Genomic DNA, 20,013 nt, shown 5'->3' with positions numbered 1-20,013 from the left:
ACTCCTAGAGCTCTGTTGCAGTCTGGGCATGCTCAGTATCAGGGCAGCTTTTGATTGAAAGTAAAAAAAAAAAAAAAAAAAGGAAAGAAAATAGCTTTGTATTATGCTGTTTTCTTCTCTTTGTGCATATGGTTTGCCGAACAGGTTGCGGGGTAGCCCTGAGCCTACGCAGAGGGTTTAGTGGACGTCCTTCTTTGGGTCTCCTTGGGATCTGTGTCCCTCTTAGTTCACCCCCCCCCGACCCCCCTCCTCAGGTCCCCGTCCGCTGTAGGGATGGAGAGACACTAACAGAACTGGGATGGGCGCTGTTGGCTGAGCGGATCCACCTATTATTAGTGCGTCCGGATTGGCTCCTGGGCGCAGCGTACCGGAGGTGGAACCAATCAGGCGGCCAGGGCTGGGAGATGATGGGCGGCCGCCTCCTCACTGGAGGGATTCCTGGAGAAGCTGCAGTGTGGGGATGCTCTAGCCCGAGTACAGCCCCCAGTGTCTTTCCACCCCTTCTCCCTGCAGTGGCAGCAGCTGCAGCAGCACTTAGAAGCAACTTGAGGCTACACCCAGGGCAAGCCCTCCAGGGTGGTGCTCTGCTGAGAGGGGGGCTCAGCGCCCCGGAGGGGTGTGTGTAGGGTGGGGGCGGCCAGCTGGGACCAGCTGGTGGCCCTGGAAAACCTCCCACACACCCACACCCACACACCCCTTTTGTGTTGCAGACTGCCCCTCCAAGAACAGAGGCGGCGAGAGGACGTGTGCCTCACCCCGGGTCCGCTGGAAGAACAGTGGAGACAGAGACCAGCACCACCTCCGGATCCTCCCTCCAGGTAAGGCAGCGGGACTGGGACTCACTGCGCGGCCACCTCCGGGGTGTCTCTTTGCTTGAATCCGTTTGCTAGATAGTGTTCTAGGAGCACTTGGATTTTGGTTGTGAGAGACTGAGACCTGGGGAGGGAGCCCCGGGTGGCCTATTGTGAGAAATATAATAAGACCACATGTGCAGCTCCTGGAAGAGCACTTTGCACAGCGCCTGTGATTTAGAGCTTAGAGTTAATGTGGGCATCCCCCATCTTCTTGCTCCCTCGCTCCTTCTCTTAATCTCTCCCCTCCGTCCCCCACCCCCAACCCCTCTCCGTCTCTCTTCACTCCCTCCCTCCTTAATCTTTCTTTTATCTTCACTCTCCTCCACCCTAATCACGCACTCGCTTTGCTTTTCTCCTAGAGAGGATTGTCGTTTCTCAGAGGGAAAGCAGAGGGGGGCGGGTGTACAGTGGAAGAGGCAAAGAAAGGAGATTTTTTTTTTCTGCCATGGGAGGGGGAAAACAAGATAGAATACAACCTTATGAAAATTAGAATACAGAAAGCAATGGAACTGAATAAGGAGAGTAGACAGCCTTCCATCCTGGGCTATCAAAAAGGGGAAGCATCAAGTTTGACTTGTTCTCCTTGCAAGAGGCCGTGTCTCTCACTTGGTTTGGTCAAATGGAACAAAAATAAACCAACAATCTAACCCACTTTCAACTGCTTAATTGTTGTTGCTTTTAAGTGCCAACCATCTGACTACTCCTGTTTCCATCTGTCCTGTGGGGCTGACTATTTAGTATTGCACATCAGTGGTAATGTCTGAACTTTGAGGGATTTTTCCAGCAAAGGAAAAAAAAACTAAATTAGATATGATCTTTAGATTGGGGAAGTGCAAAAATGTGAAGTTTGAAAACATGTGACACCAGTATTATCAGGAGATTTGGGATGCTACTTTGAGGAAACTAATGTTCTAGTTAGCTTTGTATACATGTTGATTTTCACTTTCTTGAGTATTAACCCGTTGGTAAGATAAAGAAACCCTTAAACTTTTGCTTTAAAGCTCATTTGCAATGAATTGCCATTTCATTCTACCTTTCCACTGTCTGTATTTCATTGCTTGACCATCAAATTCATGCCCGGCCTTGTTTTATTTTAATAACAATATTTAGTTGATGTAAACATGATGTTGATTCAATTTCACTCATTTCAAAGAAACAGGAAACCTCATTTGGTCAATAATTCTCTTGTATTGGCACAAAGTTTAGAAAGTAATGGTAGGATGATAACCTCAAATTTTACAAAAATCTTAGAAAAAATATTTTTGTTCTTGTAGCTTACAAAAGGTATAACAACACAACTACGTGTCCTGGCTGCCTGCATAATATGTTAAGAAAAAGTACTTGTTGGACAGAGCCTTCTAGGCGCCTTCAGCAATTTCTAATTCCATCATCAGCTTTCCTTTGCTATTATTATTCCTCAGAGACAGCTGAGCCATAGCTGTCAGGTGGGAGGACGTAGTTCTTAGTTGAAATACATGTGGGTCCTACCTGAGTTCAGAGAATCTCACTCAGGAGATTCTAATTTCCAGATAAAACCTTTCCTTTGATCCGTCAGGAAAAATGCCATTCCTTGTTTATTTCCTATATGTCTACTTGGGAAAAGAAGCTAATTCTTTCTCAACTCTGTCTGACCTTCCCCATTAATTTGTATACACCAGAAAACATTTTCTCAACATGCACGTTAGTGCTTAAGTTTATACACCAACTTAGAGCATATGTTGGATTCATTCAACATCAATGTATTCTTAATCATTTTTCATTTGAGACAATTTCCTTTCCTATCTGAGTAAAACTACCTACAGTCACAAAAGCAAGAATGCCGTCTGGGGCTTTGACAATTAAATGCCTTTTTAAAATGCAGTGTGTCTGTTGAAAGCTAACTCTAGTTTTAAGAGGTGCCACCTTTTGGTTACAAGGACAAAAGGACAATCACTTAATTGCCTTGTGTGTGTATATAACTGAATTAACAAGTTCAGACATGAAAAGATGTACAAAAAAGAAACCAACTGTTTTCCATGTTAACAAAACAAGATTTTGCTTATTTCTCCATGGTCTTAGGAAAAGGAAAAAGTTTGGGCTTGCTTTGTGACATTTATTTTCATGACTCTTTGGCAATGTTATTTATAGCAATGACTTATGAAAGAGATGTATATGTGTATTTAATTTTTCACAGAGTTCACATAAAAAAATAAACCTTTATATACTGGAAGTCAGAAACTGTTGACAATAAATAGTGAGTAGATTGAGGAGAGACTTTAAATGATGTATTATGAAATAGTTAATCTGTCATCCTACAAATATGTTCTAGTGTAAGAGTTTCATACAATCTTTTTCTGGCCTCCTTTTCAAAGACTGTCTTAGTAAGTTTTATTGCCATTTCATGGCAAATATATTATTGAAATTCAGTGTACTTTTGTGAGAGCTAAAGATTGCTACTCTGCAGAAGACAGCCTAAATACTAATTCCACACAAAAAAAATTACACAATACAGAATTACTGCAGGACAGTTTTGAGCTTTATTTCATATTAGAGAATATCAGTTATTCTATTGGTCAAATTATCAGATAGTTCTTATCAAGCAATGAACATGAAAAACATGATATTTGCATAACAAGATTTGCATATTAGGTTTAGTGCTAACCTCAAATAAAACTAAAAAAAATTGTAATTTATTTTTGAAAGATGAACTGGAAGATTAATAGATAAAATGTAGATGCATTAGAAATCTGAAAGTTAACTTGAACTTCCTATTAGCATAATGACACCATGACATAATTAATGCATTTTGAAATCAGTGTATTAAATCAGTTATACAGCAAGTCCCAAAACAGATTTTTAGAGCCAACCAATCTTAAAGAATTCACACACAGCATGGACAATTATGAGTTTAAAATGCTTCCAGATGTTGTGATTTCCAGTTTGTGCAATAGCCAGGAAGAGAGATCATTAATTCCAAATTGGAACATAATATTTCTTTACCTAATGGCAGTGATGAAGTGACTTACGGATGGGAAAACAAAAATAAACAGTTTGATTACATAATGGAGTAAATTTGGTCTAATGTTGCAAAAAAGCAAGAACAAAATTAGAATTTCTGCCATAGTATAATATAGGTTTTGTAATTAAAAATTAAATATTTAATTCATTTTTATTTTTAATTTTTAAATGATATCATAATTGTCATAAATACTTCTATACAAAGTCACAGATAAGAGCTACTTTCTGGCTGAATTTGTTTCCCATTGAAATTGACAAAAGCCATTTAAATAGAAATAAAGCATATGATAGTCAAAAGTAAACTCAACTAGCATTAAGAATATATATGTGCATATATGTATATATACATGTTTCAAGGTTATGTAACTTTCTAAAAAGATTAGATTGAGAGACATTAGCTGACACTTGGGAGTATTCCGGTGAAAAGTTCCTTTCAAAGAAAAAATGATAATGTGGATGATTTTTAAAATGGTTCTTCAATAGAATATGCAAAGGCAAAGTAAGTGAGAGTTTAACTCTCCTTTTAGGTCTTTAGGAATAAGTGTTTTAGTATGAATCATGGATAGACTAGGGTGTTCCTAGTCTAAGAAGATGCACTTCTACATACATTGAAATCATATTTTCATATGATTTTGGATGTAACAGGGTGATAAAGTTTCTATCTTTCCAATGTCTTTATTGGTTGTTTCTGAGTGTTTGCCTAAAGGTGAACTAGTTCCTAATCTTACATAATTGAATGGCATAATTATCACTGCTTTTTTAGGTAGGTGGGTATAGATTGGTATCGTTAACTCCACTAGGACTGATCAGTGTTTTTCATAGTATTTTTGTAAACTAGATTCAAATCTCTCCATTAAGTGTGCTTATTCTTTAAAGTAGAAATTTGACCATCTCAGTTTGAAGGAAATATAGTAGCTTCTGTCATTTCAAGAGAAATCTCCAAGAGTTACTTTTGGATTGACTATCAGATAAACTGTGGTAGCAGAGAATATGAATATCATTTTACTCCAGTGTTAGTCATAAAATAAATGTAGCATAAATATATTTACATTATAAAGTGGCAACATTATAAAGTAAAAAAAACTATTACAAATAGACAGCTCCTTATCCTTCTATACGTGAATACCTTATACTTTGCTGTTTTTTTAAAAAAAAAACTTAGTGTACAATGAAAAATAATGCTATCATGTAGAAATAGTAAGCACCAAAAATGCTGTTTCTATCATTTTAAGTAATTTTAGAGGTCCTTTTGCAAAAAAACTTCCTTTTAAACTATCTAGAGTAGTTTAATTTGAAAACATTTAAAAGTTATAAAATAAGAAAGCCTAAGTTAGAGTCAAATTAGCATATTTATGATAATGTTAGAAATTTTCTGCCACAGCTTTGAGAAATGCATTTATTTTCAAAAATTTGTTTCTCTAATTTCCATAAGTTCTATGTCAAGTGAAACCACATGTTCTAATTGTTTAGAACTAGTTCTATTTCCTTTAGTTTTACCTTATCTGTAGGAGTATGTTCAATGCTTGGGAAGGATTAAGTTTCTATAATGTACAGGTACTAATTGAAGAGGTCAAAGTTCATCTTTTTTTTTGGTTATTGCTGTCATGAAGATACAAAGAAAAAAATATGCGTCATTCCTATATTAGTCTCACAGAATATTGTACATATTGTAATATAGTGGGTGGTTTTGTTAGATAGGGGTTCTGGAAATTTAAAAAGCAGATGGAAGTAGTAAATACTTTCCATTTCTTATTTATTTGTACAAAATGGAAACTGGAATTTTCCTTGTAGAATGAAAATTGCCTTTTCAAATGAGTATAAGAATCTGGCAAAATCATAAGATATGATTTCCTAAGTTTCCTGCAGGAGACATTTCACTGCATAGGGCAGACTACAGCCATGTTACAGTAAATACAAAGTAGTGCTTAAGACATTTAGCTGAATGCTCAGTCAGGAACTTATCTTTCCTATGAATAACCTAATTCAGGTTAGTACTAACACTTGGTCTTAACTTGTCTTAGTGAACCTGTTTATTTGTAAAATGTAGCTTTGGTTATAATTCTCAAGTGCTTAGATTCCAGGTGTTGTGGGGTGTTTTCTGCAATAGATAAGTTTTACCTTTCTCTTTCTGAATAATTTATCTATTAAATCAAGGATAACAGGCATATAAGTACTTAACATAAATAGAATTAGAGTTTTAAATGTGAAACAGTATTATACTGCAATGCTTAAATGAGAGGTACTCATGTTTTGGTTCTCCTCCCACACCCTTCTTTACTACAGCCATTTTCTCAGTCAAGTGGGAATAGTGGGGGGAAAAGGCAAATCTACCTCCAGTGTCTGTGATAAACTCCCTGGGTGTGGCCTCCAGGGAACAGTCTCCTGCCTCTGCCTGAGGCCCACTTCCTTTCTGTTGCAGTCTCCTAGCGTGTCACCCCCTCCTATGTCTGACTTGGAAGAAGATAATTGGATTTACTAATTGCTACTTTGAGACTTGTTGGCATATTTTCATCAGTATGAAGGCAAAAGATACACGCAGTCAAAATATACACATCTAAAGCAGAGTTAATATGAACACTTTTAGACTGAGATCCAGAATCTAACAGAAGATTAGTGTAATTAATAGCATTTCGTTTTTATTTCATGGAATTTCTTTTGATTACATACCAGTGATCCAAGGAAGTGGTGAGTTTATAAAACCATGAACCAGTATAGCTTTTTTTTGTTTGTTTTTTACTTTTTAATACAAAGGAATAAAACTGAAAATTGTTAAAATGAATTTCAAATGCTTGGATGAACTTTAGTCTTTCCCAAATCTGTCTTTACTATGCAGACCCTTAGACATTCACTTACCTCATTTTCATCATTATAGATAATTGAGAACTGGCTTGGTTTTCTATGAAATCTCTGGCTATTATTAGGAAACATCACATAAAGATCTAATATGTTAGAATCTAATCCACTGTCAGACATTAGTTTATGTGAGTGTTACTATAAGTGTAAGCACCAATATAGCATATAGCAGAAGGCTACACTCACTAAATATTCTATGCTGTCAAACTGTAAGTCATTGTTCACCAGTTATAAAGTGTGGAAGCTGCCTAATATCTAATGTTTATTGAGAAAAAAACAAAATCAGGGGCCTCCCTGATGGCGCAGTGGGTTAAAGCACAGCACTAAGAAGCTAAAGCCACTTCCACATGAGTCCGATACCCGCCTGCCCCAGAGGTGACCCACATGGCACAGCAGACCTCTCCTGACCTGCCCGCTGCCCCCCTCACCAGTGTACTTCTTCGATCTGCCTGTTCTGCTTCCCACTCTGTCTCTGGTGAATCCTCTTACCAGCCCTGCACCTCTGGCCTGTACTCCAGTTCTGTATGCACAAATAAATAACTCTTAAAAAAAAAATCAACAAATTTTATTTTTTTAAGACCAATAATTTAATGGCTTTGAAATAAGGGCAAGTGGTGGGACACAGTTTACCCTGGACTAGCTGAGCTCCTGAAGCAGACTTTGAGTTAGCAAGATTATTAAAAAAAGAAAAGTTGACATTATTTCTCAGGAGAAAGCCAAGGTAGCAAAGCATTGAATCTGTTTCTGACTTGGAGTGTCTGCCAGATCCTGGCTTATAAGTCTGGCTTTTGGCCTAATCCCTAGCATTTTCATCAGATTTGAGGAATGAATAAAGTGAACCATTGGGCATTAGAGTATATTTCTGGAGCATCAGAATCTCTTCTATAAATAGAATAACATCACCAATCTATTTTAACCCATGCCCAGAATTCAGGGCCACAGGTTTTATATTTAAATACAAGTATAAGTCAGACTATTGTCTAAAAGTGCTTTAGTATTCAGGAATTTTTTAGGTAAAAGATTATTTACCAATATGTCATTACAAGTAATAACATCTATTTTTACTGTTTTTTTTAAAAATTATAATGTTAAATATAAAGTCCACCAATTACCTTGAGATACATCTGAGTTTAGTAATTAAAGAAAATGACATTTTCACAAAAAAGCCAAAGTACTCTTAAATTGACCAAACTGACCTACTTTTATTATAAAAAAAAAACTTGGGCCCTCCCTGGTGGCGTAGCGGGTTAAAGCACAGCACTGAGAATCTAAAGCTGCTTCCGCATGAGTTCGATTCCCGCCTGTCCCGGAGGAGATCCACATGGCGTGGCAGACCTCTCCTGGCCTGTCCGCTGCTCCCCTCAGCAGTGTACTTCATAGATCTGCCTGTTCTGCTCCCCACTCTGTCTCTGGTGAAGCCTCTCACCGCCCCTGAGCCTCTGGCCTGTACCCCAGTTCTGTATGCACAAATAAATAAAATCTTTAAAAATATATATATATATATATATAACTTGATTATATAATTTCCAGTTTTATTTTTCATGAAAATTAGTGAGAATTTCTGAACCATTAGGTGAATATTGATGATAGGAAAGAGCAGAGTCCTTCAAAAAATGAAGTAGACAAGTTTGTTATATCTTTGAGAATCTGTTTCATCATTTATATTGAACATACAGCAACAGTCTTATTTCTTTTGACTTCTGATCTCCTTTACCTTTATACATTGAAGGAAATTACTGTTCACTATGACAGGAAAGGTATTTGTTCATCCACACTACTAAGTGTGAAGGTAGTAATCCTTTTGCATTTCCTTTCTTTCCTCATCTTTTCTTCCTCATTTTTTCCCTTCCTACCCCTGCTTATTTTCCTTCCTTGCCTTTTCTTTTTTTATATCTTGCTAAATTATCTTCCTTTAGAATCACTAATGGAATCCTGGTACTCTAGGCATCATTCTAATCTCTCTCAGAAGGATTGAATTTTTTTTTTTTGGTCAGAAACCAAGAAATTTAATTATTTTTTTTAAAGATTTATTTGTGCCCACAGAACTGGGGTACAGGCCAGAGGCTCAGGGGCGGCGAGAGGCTTCACCAGAGACAGAGTGGGGAGCACAACAGGCAGATCAACGAAGTACACTGCTGAGGGGAGCAGCGGACGGGTCAGGAGAGGTCTGCCTCTCCATGTGGAGCTCCTCCGGAGCAGGCGGGAATCGAACTCATGTGAAAGTGGCTTAAGCTTCTTAGTGCTGTGCTTTAACCCGCTGCGCCACCAGGGAGGGCCGAAATCTAATTATTTATATTCTAGCTTAGCTTCACAAAACACACATACATATATAAATATATATATATATATGTACACACACACACAGATGTATGTATAGTGTACATATGAGTGGCTTCTCTATGTAGTTGGCATATTTAAAATGGAATATGCCATGATTTGAATTTTTTTTTTTTAGATCTTACGTGTAAAGGGTAGCTTGTTTGTAATTTCTGGACCAAAATTAATTGCAAAGAGGTAGAATAATAATGTTAAAATTCCAAAAAAATTACATATACTATCAGGTTCCTTTTCTACTTTTTATAACTATTTTACTCTTCCAGTAATAATTAAATCATGATTTCTATTGAAAGATGTATTTTTAAAAAAGTTTCTTAAATTGTCCTTGACAATATTTTTTATTTAACAGAGACAACACAGGAGACTCATATATTATACTACCTACCTTCAGTTACAAACTTTAGGAGGTATTTTAGAATATTTTCCTACTAAATTATACTGCCTCAGCATTTAATAAAGAAAAAAAATGTTTATTCTCTTAATATGTAAGAATCAATTTTTTAATCTAAAATAGAAAAAAGTCTTCATTAAATATTAGATGCAGTCTATTATTTTCATAGAACGATTAAGGAAATTTTACTATATTGTCTTGCTGTATGACTAACTTTGAAGTAAGTTTGTGTTTGAAAGTATAGTTCGCTTGTTACTAGCCTTATTTGGCCTTGAGTACTTTCTAAATATTACTATGATATTAAATCTCATTTATTTCCTTATTTGTAAAATATGTAGTCCTAAAACACTTCCTATAGTGCACAGAATTATATTTCAATTAATAATTGAAATATTTTACCACAGACTCCCAGCTTCATTTCTCATGATTTTTATCATTGGTACTCAGATATTCGACTTTTCAGTTTCTTAAATATAACATTAATGGAAGTTGTTGAATGTATTGATTTTTTTTTTCCCCTTCAGTTCCAAGAGGGAACTGAACAGTGTCCTCTAAGGGAACATACCCAAGCCCAATTATCCATCATCCTTATAAGTAGCCCACCAATTGATGTGTGTGTTAAATGTCAAACACTTTTGTAAGCAGTGGTTAATAGCCATACATTTTGGAATGGAAACCAATATAATTGACTGCATAGTTGATCTAATATAAGGAAATGGGGGTTTTAATTTGGAAAGACCTATAGGAAGAATGCAAGATTGTCTAGATTATAGGATTGGTATTTACAAGGATGGTGAAAAACACAGAGTAATTATATTTTTGTGTTTCATTCCATTTAATATTCTCAATAAATTATGGTTGGTAGTAATTGTACTTTTTAAATGAAAAAAAAATAGAAAAAAGAAATATCCAGAGTCACACATCTTACATAGTAGGATGTAGATTCAGACTCAGTCTATTTACTTAGTCAATGCCATAAACGATCATTTTAATCATTATATTTCTCAGCTGCAAAGGAAAAGGAGCAGAGAGTGACAAATACATAGAGGTGACCATAGGAAACTGAAACATCATAGGCAAACTATTAACTTGATAGTTTGAGCCAGTAGTTTGACCATCATGTCAGGGTAATAAAAGCATGGAATTTGAACTCTTACAGACCTGGCTCTGCTACCTATTCTGTCATGGTAAGCTGCAATAAGATAAGTCTCTGTTGAAAGTTTCGTCTTTTCAGAAAGGAAATGCAATGATGTTTGCCAGTGGATAAGTACTCTGTTACATGTGGCAGAGCTAACTACCTTTGACTACATTAGTTTTTAATTAGTCAGGGAATGTTTTCACTTGTAAAATTGCCATAAAACTAAAAAATGATTTGTGAAAGAAAAGGGATTTAAAGCTCATGTTATCATGATGTCCAGGAATGTTCTGGATTTGGTCATAGGTAAAAGTGGGGAAAGTAACCCATATGACCAGGATCACACTTACCTTTCCCCCACCTCCCTCGCACTTGAACTGTAATATTTTCTGCTTTATTTAGATTTGCGCTCTTTATAGTGGTAAGAATATCTCCAGTGACTATAACCTTATATTAAGAAAAATTCATGTAGAAGTATGTCTTTTCCCATCCAAAATACATTCAGGATAAACTTGTGTTATTTACCCTGAATCCATCTCTACAGTAAGGGTTGGAACTATTGATAGTTTTATACGCTGGGCCTTGTATCATTTCTGAATTTGAGATATATATATATATATATATATATATATATATATATATATAGCTTCACTTATCTCCATAGAAAGAGAGGTCTACTGCTACAAGAAATAAAATGATTGGATTTAGGGCAGGAAAAGCCTCAGATGTCCAGCTCATGTGGTGTAGTGATTGATTCATCAGAAGGGATGTCATCTGGTTCTAATGTTGAAGGAGATTCCTGGGTCCCTGTTGTTTCAGGCCACTAACACGTTAGTATATGCAGCAGGGGAAAACCTGGGGAATTGTAAAATAAATACAGCATAGCTGAGAATATAGAAGTGAAGGCTTGAAGCCATGGCCATTTACTAATAAGTGTCTCTACTTTTAATAATTCAGCAAAAAGTATGGCTATTCCAGTGTGAAAGGGCTGAAAATCAGAGACTGAAGTTGAGCTGAATGTCATCATTCCAGTCCAATCTTTGCCTTGATGACTTAGCTTCCTAGATTGCTACATGATTTAAGGATTCTTAGATTTCAAGCTGAGCAGAGCCAGAAACAGCCAACTAAAAACATGGGCCAGCAGTATATACTTCAAATTTTTGTTGTTTCTAGTAATTTGTAAAGTTTTACAATTTCCTTAACTACCTCTATATTGCTACAGATACAACAGAAGGCATTTGCATAAAAATGCTGTACATTTTCCCTTTCCTAGATTCCAAACTTAAAAAGGTATTATTTAGGAACAATGTATTTCTTTAGTAATAAGGGTACCTTGATACCCTTCTTACATTCTAAGCATTGTTTGCGATGTTGGGACACAGAAGCCTACATTCCAGAAATTCCTCTGCTTTTATAGAGGTTATATACTAGGAATGTAGACAAAATAGTAACAAAAGATAACTAAAGTTAGGAGAAATACTATAAAATAATAAAACAACATTAAAAACATATATCTCAAGACATAAAAGAAGGTAGAGCCAGCTATATAAAGTATCAGAAGAAGAGTTTGTAGACTGGACAATAGTGTAGACTGGACAATAGTCCTATAGCAGGAATAAGCGAATAAGCTTGGTTTTCTTTTCTTTTTTTTTTTTTGAAGATAATAGAAAATTTTAATATCAAAATACCTTCTGACTGCATTACTGATTTAAGCCCTATATTGAAGGATTATTTACACTTGTATAGTAGTAAACTTATGAAATTACTATTTTTTTGTCTTTTTTTTAATAGTTTATTTTTACATCATTTTGTAGATTTTTTTTTTCTCATCTCAATTGTAATCTTTGTGGGTAAGCTTGGTTTTCTTACAGAAGAGACAAAAGACAAGTGTAGCTAAAATGTAAAGATAATTCAATTTCATGAATTTTATCTTACTTTAGTATTTTTTTTAAAAGATTTATTTATTTATTCATATAGAACTGGGGTACAGGCCAGAGATGCAGAGAGGATTCACCAGAGACAGAGTGGGGAGCAGAACAGGCAGATCGACAAGTACACTGCTGAGGGGAGCAGCGGGTGGGTCAGGAGATGGGTCAGGAGAGGTCTGCCACGCCATGTGGTCACCTCCGGGCAGGCGGGAATCGAACTCATGCAGAAGTGGCTTTAGCTTCTCAGTGCTGTGCTTTAACCCGCTGCGCCACCTGGGAGGGCCTTGCCTTAGTATTTTAAGTAAAAACAGTCTATAAACACTGCGAAAGTTTTCTAAATAATTTCAAAATAATCATCTGACTGTAACATGAGCTAAATATCTATGGTGTCTCATTTTTGTAATGTATTTCCAGTCTGTGTTCAAATACTTAACATTTTTTGATGTTTACAACCATGGAATACATACTGTTTCCCCCCTGACTTTCAAAATGTATCTCTTTTGTCTTTTAGGATTGTAGTTTCAGTTTTTGAATAAGAGTAACTCTCTTTCTTTTATGGTAGATATTCCTTACACACTTTATGTAGATCTTTTGTTAAATATCAAAAACCTTTCTTTTTTACCCTCTCTTCTGAGGAAAATGAACAGATGATCTAACCCCGATTTTATTATTTCTTTGAGTTTAACTGAACACCTTGGCTTTTTATCACAGTAATGATTTTTTTTTCAATGTAATTTCCTTTTGATTATATCCTATACCACTCTAATTTAGAATTAGAAACAAAAGTAAATAAACACTGAAGACATAATGAAGCAAATCATTTTGTGTCGATTGTCATTTAGACAACACAGATCTCAGAGCATTAACCGGAAATTATTTTTCCTCTATCTAGTTTCATATCCTGGTATCAAGAACTCAATAACCTAAGTCTACCTAGGTCACTCTATGACAGTAAACTAGGTGCTTACAGAAGCATATTAACTTTTGTGAGATTGCATATCTTTCAATATGATGCAGTAGTAATGCAGTAGTAATTAAAGCATCAATCTTAAATGGCTCTCTTTTCCCCCCTATGTCTCCTATAAACATTATACATGATAATAGCATGATTTAAAATGGAGTTTTATTTGCTGAGGTCACATAAAATTACCCATATGTGAATACAGCAAGGGTATTATACCTCTATGTGAATACAGCAAGGGTATTATAATGGACTATTTGGGCTAATATGTGATGTGCTCCATTTTCCTCATCTGGGGAATCATGACTCTTCTGTATTCTAAATATTTTTTGTTGTTGTTATTTAGTATGTAAGTACTAACATATACAGTATATTTCAATTATTAAATTTATCTGATCTCTCCATTAAATGTAAATTTTTCACGATTCTGCAATTATACCCTTTAATTATCTCTGACTTTATAATACCCAACAGACAGTAGAAGAGAGCATTCTATAAGTAATTGAAAGAATGAATGGATTCATTAAGTCAGTATCATCTTATTTTTGATTGACATATCAACCCAGTAAAGCATCAAACACAGATACAATATTAACAAAAGTCTATGAAATATTTTTTCTTGTTAAGCCCACAATGAATATGGCATCAATATTGTTATTAGTCATTCTTGCTGAAGCAGATCTGGGTTGGTTGCTTACCTTCTGGGAAATTCAGTTGAAAGATATTATCACTATTGGTTCAAGATAAAAGCTGGTAAATTGCTTAAATTATGCTGAACTGGTGTGACTACATTGCACCTTTTTTTAAGTTATAGATAAACTTCCTTTTAGAATAGCATATCCAAAGATGAGATAAGAGATTATTTCTTTTACTTAGTGAGTAGAGAACTAGTCTATGGAACTAGCTAAAGATGAAGTCTACACACAAGTGTTCAGAATTCTCTGTTCAAATTTAAAAATCAGCAAATATTATAAGTCCTTCAAACAGTCTCTGATTTTGTGATATGAGGATTTTACTGGTTAATATCTCTGACACATTTCAGTGCTAATGGTGAGGATCTATTGTTGACTGGTATTTTCCTTCAAGGCAATTGACAAATGAGTGCTCAGCACAGGGATGCTCCTTTGACTTCACTACTGTTCATGTAAGCTTCCTCATAAAGGTAGATAAGGTTGGAGACTTTTGACCTGGATCTCTCAGTCAAGCAGTAATCTCAGAAACATGTAAAAGAACACAAATTCCCAGATACTACCTACCACCCATAGAAGAATAAAAGAGAAACACTATAAGCAAGTAATGATAATATACTCAGATATGGGCTGTGAAACACTTATGATAGGGCAGGATATGTGTTGGTAACAACTTTCCTGCCTATTAAATAGCCATTGTGGATGGGTGTGCATTGTATGTGGTGGGGGTGCAGGCATCTCCTGATTTTCATATTCATTCCAGGACCCAGATTGAAGTGGGCTAATGACTAACAGTAGTCATCTCAATATAACATTTAAAGATTTATTGCAACAGAGAGGAAAGCACTGAAAGTTTTATCATCAGTAATTAACTACTCTGTGACTGTAGGAGACACATATGATTTTATATGCTATTAGTCAAATCCAGTTTACATGGTCTGTACTACAAGGGCATAGTCTTTAACCACAAAGGCATGGGGCTTGGAAGGAGAGATTATTGCCTAGTAGCTAAAGACTTTTCTGTAATTTGAAATAGTAAATTGACAGATTTCTGGGAGCATGTGAGAGTGAATGATCAATTCTTTAAGACTTCCATGATTTCACAGGGGATTGAATAACATGAGCAATATTTTGAGGGACCTTAATATTTTCATGATTGATATTCAGTTCACTATTTAATGAATTTTTTTCTTTACCTGAATCTTAAATAAAGTACATGTACTTGATTAAGAATGCCAGCAGTCCTAAAAATTTGGAGATAAACAAAATCATTTGTGTCTATGTAGGAACCCCTATATGGAATACAAATTGCCAGTTTGACAGCTCTAGTTAGACGTCTTCAAAATACATTAATTTCACCTTGTACAAAGCTAAACTCATTATCTTCACTAAAAAGTCTGTCCTTCCCTCATATATTTGATCTCAGTGAATGATTGAGCCATTAATTGTGTTATCCAGAAACCTGGAAGTCATCTTTGTTTTCACTTATCTTTCACCCTTTACTCTAAACCCCAACTACATGATGACCTAATCATCTCTTTAATTCACAAGTCTCTTTTTGAATCTGTGTACTTTCCTCTACCTCAGTTGTTACACACTAATTCAAACCTTACCAATTATATTCTTAAACTTTCAAGTCCATGTATTTTCTGACCCCTTCTATACACAGACTTGCTTTCTCATATTCTTCATGCTCAAGTACTGGCCACACTAGCCTTATATCAAGTTTTTTTTTTTTTTTTTAAAGATTTATTTATTTATTCATATAGAACTGGGGTACAGGCCAGAGATGCGGAGGGTGAGAGGATTCACCAGAGACAGAGTGGGGAGCAGAACAGGCAGATCTACGAAGTACACTGCTGAGGGGAGCAGAGGGCGGGTCAGGAGACGTCTGCCACACCATGTGGTCTCCTCTGGGGCAGGCGGGAATCGAACTCATGCGGAAGTGGCTTTAGCTTCTCAGTGCAGTGCTTTAACCCGCTGCGCCACCAGGGAGGGCCCTATCAAGTTTTTTTAATATTCTAGATCCCTTATTGTCTCAGGGGCCGTAGCACATTCTGCTCCTTATGTTTGGAGTACTTGTGAATATATTTACTATTGGAAGACACAGATGTAAATTCACTGATGTAATATGGATGGATATTTAAAATTCCATTGAATTATTTAACTGCAGGTAGAAATTTGTTTTTCACATTATAAGAAATGCATGTTATTTTTCAAAATTCCTGCAGAATGATTAGGAAATGGCAAACTATGGTGATAGAGAAATATTCTGCCAGTAATTGAAACTTTTAAAAAATATTTTGGGAAACTTTAGGTAGAGTTTTAAGTACAAAGATGTTGAATACTTAACTGCTTTCAAGAAGTAATGTAGTCATTTATGAGAAGACTAATGAAACTAAATTTAGTTGAAGGGAATATTAAGGGAGGTCTAGAAAAGTATTTTACATATCATATATTATTAACCTTAGCATCTTTTCCAATTATGTTGGTAACGTGTTTTCTTAAAAATCATGCTATCACAGATTTTTTTCTTGTTTGTTTCTTTTCTTTGAAACAGGAACACTCTGATCTTACATCCGCTGGGTGTGAAAACACATTTTCAGAAATATCTGAAAAACTGCAGTGAAAAAAAATCTTCTAGCTAAAGATAAAATAGTGAGACTGTAACAGATACAAGCTGATGTGATTTTACAAAATATCTAATTACTGATTACTCGTTTGAAAATAGCTGTCAAAATGAGATTTATATATGTGTTTTTTTCCAAAAAATAATGCATTAAATAATTACAAAGTCAAAGCCATAAAGAATTAATGTTTATTATCATAGTACAAAAAATACCTGTGTTCACTTGTGTGCTCAGTGAGTACAGGAACCTTCTTTGTTGTTTCCGGTAGACTCTTAGTGCTGAGAACCCACCAGTGCTTAGCACTTAATAATCACACACTTAAAAATCTTTAGTTGATATTGCTTGGCGAATCACTCTGGTTGACATTTTTCCTCTCATTTTTATTTATTTAAAAGATTTATTTATTCAGACAGAACTGGGCTACGAGCCAGAGGTGCAGAGGTAGTGGAAGACTCACCGGAGACAGAGTGGGGAGCAGAATAAGCAGACTGACTGACTCCACTGCTGAGGGGAGCAGCGGGCAGTCAGGAGAGGTCTGCCACGCCATGTGGGTCAGCTCCAGAGCGGGGATCGAACTCGCACTGAAGCTGCTGCTGCCAGCTTGCAGTGCTGCGTCCTAACCCATTGCGCCACCAGGGAGGGGCCCCTCCTTTTTATTTTTCTTCAAGCTGACTTGGTAAATGTGTGGCCTTAGTAATAAAAATCTACATGGATTGGAATTAGTTATAGTTGAGTCTTCCCTTACCCGTTTTTCGCTTGTCTGGAAAAAATTAGTCAAGTTGCAGTCTATTAAATTCCAAGTGAATGTTTGCTAATTTAAGTATCCATTACATGATAATTAAAATGAAAACATGTTATATAATAAAATATTCCAATTCTAACTTAATGGAGCCACTATTTTAATTATTTGGTTAGTGCTACCTATCTTTGAAATCTTTTTCTTTATTTTTCTTCTTCCTTTTTATCACAGTGGATACGATAAATATCCACTGTATTCAAAGCACAGAAATGGCTTATTATTGAAAAACAATTATTTTTCTGTATATATTATTATCGTTATATATGTAATAGTATTGGTGTGAAACTTTTTTTAGAACAGTATATTTGACTTTTTTGCTTATGAAAATTAGTGTTTCTAAAGAAATATTTTGACTTCATTTTTGAATGCATTCTTTAAAGTATAAGAAAATACAGAGCCCTCCCTGGTGACGCAGAGGGTTAAAGCACAGCACTAAGAAGCTAAGGCCACTTCGACATGAATTCTATCCCTGCCCCAGGGGTGATCCACGTGGCGCAGCAAACTTTTCCTGTCTTGCCGGCTTCTTCCCTCATTAGAGTACTTCATCAGTCTGTTCTGCTCCCCTACTCTCTCTGGTGAATCCTTTTACCTCCCCTGCACCTCTGGCCTGTACCCCAGCTCTGTATGCATAAATAAATAAATTAAAAAATACAATTCACCCAAAATCACGTGAATTAAAAATATTAAAAATAAATCTTTAGATCCATTTTTGTCTTCACAGAAATAACTATTGTAGTACTCTGCTATATGTTCTAGCAGAAATATTATATGTACCAAACATATAAAATCAACTTTCCATTATATATACAATGTTAGTCACATTTTAGATTATTGCGTGATTTTTTTTAAGATTTATTTATTTGTGCATATAGAACTGATATATATTTATTTGTGCATATAGAACTGGTATAGGCCACAGAGGCACAGGGGCAACAAGAGGCTTCACCAGAGACAGAGTGGGAAGTAGACTAGGCAGATCGAAGAAGTACACTGCTGAGAGGAGCAGCAGGTGGGTCAGGAGAGGTCTGCCGCACCATGTGGTCACATCCAGGGCAGGCGGGGATGGAACTTATGCGGAAGTGGCTTTCGATTCTTAGTGCCCTGCTGTAACCCGCTGCGCCACCAGGGAGGGCCTGCATGATTTTTTAATGTTAACTTTGGCTAATGTAACATGAGCTAAAACATAAGATATGTTAATTGCATTTGCATGTTGTATTTCAGGTTGCAAGACAATTTGCTATAAGTAGTTTCTTCATTAGTAATTTCTAATATATGTTATAATTGGGACAATACTCATAAGCTATATTAAATTATATAGATTTGTTAACACTCAAGTATTCTACTTTTTTCATATTACCAGGTATTGTTAACATATTTATATTATTTTAAAATGACTTTCATCAATATATATTAGAAATCATAATCTGTTTTTAATTTCTGATTTCTTGCATATGCTCAGATCATATAAATAAGATTTTATAGCCACATTTCATATACCTTTGATTGGGGGCTGTAGTATGCTCATTTTAAGAATTTTAAATATTTCAAAGTTTTAACAAGATATTTAAATTGCTAAGAACAATCTTCCTAATTTAGCTATATTACAATTATTTTAAAGTGAGAAAAATATGGAAGATGTTTGAAGTATAATAGCTTTAGGAGTCTTCACAAAATTTTGTCAGTTTAGTAATAGTTACTGACAGCTTTAATTACAGACCAAGAACTATTCTTTTTTTTTTTTTTTTAAGATTTATTTATTTGTGCATATAGATCTGGGGTAGATGCCAAAGGCTCAGGGCTGGTGAGAGGCTTCACCAGAGACAGAGTGGGGAGCAGAACAGGCAAATCAACGAAGTACACTGCTGAGGGGAGCAGCGGGCGGGTCAGGAGAGGTCTGCTTCACCATGTGGTCACCTCCAGGGCAGGTGGGGCAGGTGGGAACTCATGCAGAAGCAGCTTTAGATTCTCAGTGCTGTGCTTTAAACCGCTGCGCCACCAGGGAGGGCCAACCAAGAACTATTCTTTATACTTAAGTTCATTATTCACTTAACCCAGCTTAGACTCTCTGTGAAATTTTTACCGTTTTCATGTCCATCTTGAAAAGGGAAAATTGAATGACAGAAAAATAATGCTCTTTGTTACATAACTGTTAAGTGTTCTAGATAGGAGTCAGTGGGTAGGGGGTTAAGGTGGGAACTGGGGTTGACTTTCAGACCAGTGGATCTAGGTCATTTTTTCCTTCAGTGACTCACAAAACTTCCTACTGGTTCAAAATGACTCTGTTTTAACAGTTTTCAGTCTTCAAAGCACTAATATTTTAGTGAGGGCAAAGAAAGAAGTGGAAAATGGAAGGAAAGGAGGGAGAAAGGCATTTGAGGGAAGGAAGGAAGGAAGGAAGGAAGGAAGGAAGGAAGGAAGGAAGGAAGGAAGGAAGGAAGG

At 35.9% G+C, this 20,013-nt stretch overlaps 1 protein-coding gene across 3 annotated transcripts in view; it reads left to right on the top strand.

Annotated features, from left to right (window-relative positions):
* Positions 1 to 424: 424 nt before the first annotated feature.
* The window catches only part of SYT1 (synaptotagmin I), a 451,270-nt gene continuing 431,681 nt past the window's right edge, over positions 425 to 20,013 (top strand). For all 3 annotated transcript variants that reach the window (XM_012720263.1, XM_004675861.2, XM_012720262.1), the window contains exon 1: positions 425 to 818. The gene's annotated coding sequence lies outside the window, so the exon portion shown is untranslated. The remainder of the gene's footprint in view (positions 819 to 20,013) is intronic.

Source organism: Condylura cristata, unplaced genomic scaffold (genome assembly GCF_000260355.1).
Source record: "Condylura cristata isolate star-nosed mole 26May11 unplaced genomic scaffold, ConCri1.0 scaffold00004, whole genome shotgun sequence".
In the NCBI taxonomy this organism is placed as follows: Eukaryota; Metazoa; Chordata; class Mammalia; order Eulipotyphla; family Talpidae; genus Condylura; species Condylura cristata.
This window is presented reverse-complemented; position numbering and strand designations above follow the sequence as displayed.